Source organism: Monopterus albus, unplaced genomic scaffold, assembly GCF_001952655.1.
Source record: "Monopterus albus unplaced genomic scaffold, M_albus_1.0 scaffold319.1, whole genome shotgun sequence".
In the NCBI taxonomy this organism is placed as follows: domain Eukaryota; kingdom Metazoa; phylum Chordata; class Actinopteri; order Synbranchiformes; family Synbranchidae; genus Monopterus; species Monopterus albus.
Genome location: NW_018128199.1, coordinates 28201 through 29271, shown reverse-complemented (window position 1 = coordinate 29271; position 1071 = coordinate 28201).

The following is a 1071-nucleotide window of genomic DNA, read 5'->3' as shown; positions in this document are numbered from 1 at the left end:
CCCTCAGCCCCAGCAGCTGCTCCCCTGACAATCCCCACCCCTCCCTCCAGCCCCCCACCTCTAATGATCTGTGAAATGGATGTGCGTGGCCTTTTTAAATATCAAAGGATCAGAAAGGCACCAGGCCCAGATGGTGTGACCCCCTCCTGCCTGAAAGTGTGCGCTGATCAGCTGGCCCCCATCTTCACACTTATCTTCAACAGGTCACTGGAGCTGTGTGAAGTCCCCTCCTGCTTCAAACGCTCCACCATCATTCCAGTCCCCAAGAAAACCTCCATCAGTGGACTGAACGACTACAGACCTGTGGCCCTGACATCTGTAGTTATGAAGTCCTTTGAAAGACTGGTGTCGGCCCACCTGAAGGACATTGTAGACTCCCCGCAGTCCCCCTGCAGTTTGCCTACCAGGCAAACAGGTCAGTGGACAATGCAGTGAACATGGCACTGCATTACATCCTGCAACACCTCGACTCCCCAGGGACCAAAGCAAGGGGACAAACACTGTCATCCCGGACACCCTCCACTCCAAACTGACCCAGCTCACTGTGCCTGCCCCCACCTGTCAGTGGATTACTAGCTTTCTGACAGACAGGAAGCAGCAGGTGAGGCTGGGGAAAACCACATCCAGCACCCGGACAATAAGCACAAGTGCCCCCCAGGGATGTGTGCTCTCCCCTCTGCTGTTTTCACTCTACACCAATGACTGCATCTCGAAGGACCCCTCTGTCAAGCTCCTAAACATTGCAGATGACACAACAGTCACTGGTCTCATCCGAGACGATGACGAGTCAGCCTACAGACGGGAGGTTGAGCAACTGGTCCTGTGGTGTAGCCACAACAACCTGGAGCTGAACATGCTCAAAACAGTGGACTTCAGGAAACAGGGTGGAGAGGATCACTGCAGACCCCTCACATCTGGGACACAATCTGCTCAAACTCCTCCCCTCTGGATGGTGTTAGAGGTCACTGTGCACTAAGACAACCAGGTCACTGTGCACTAAGACAACCAGGCACAGGGATAGTTTCTTCCCCCAGGCTGTCGCTCTGATGAACACTTAACCCACGACCGTCT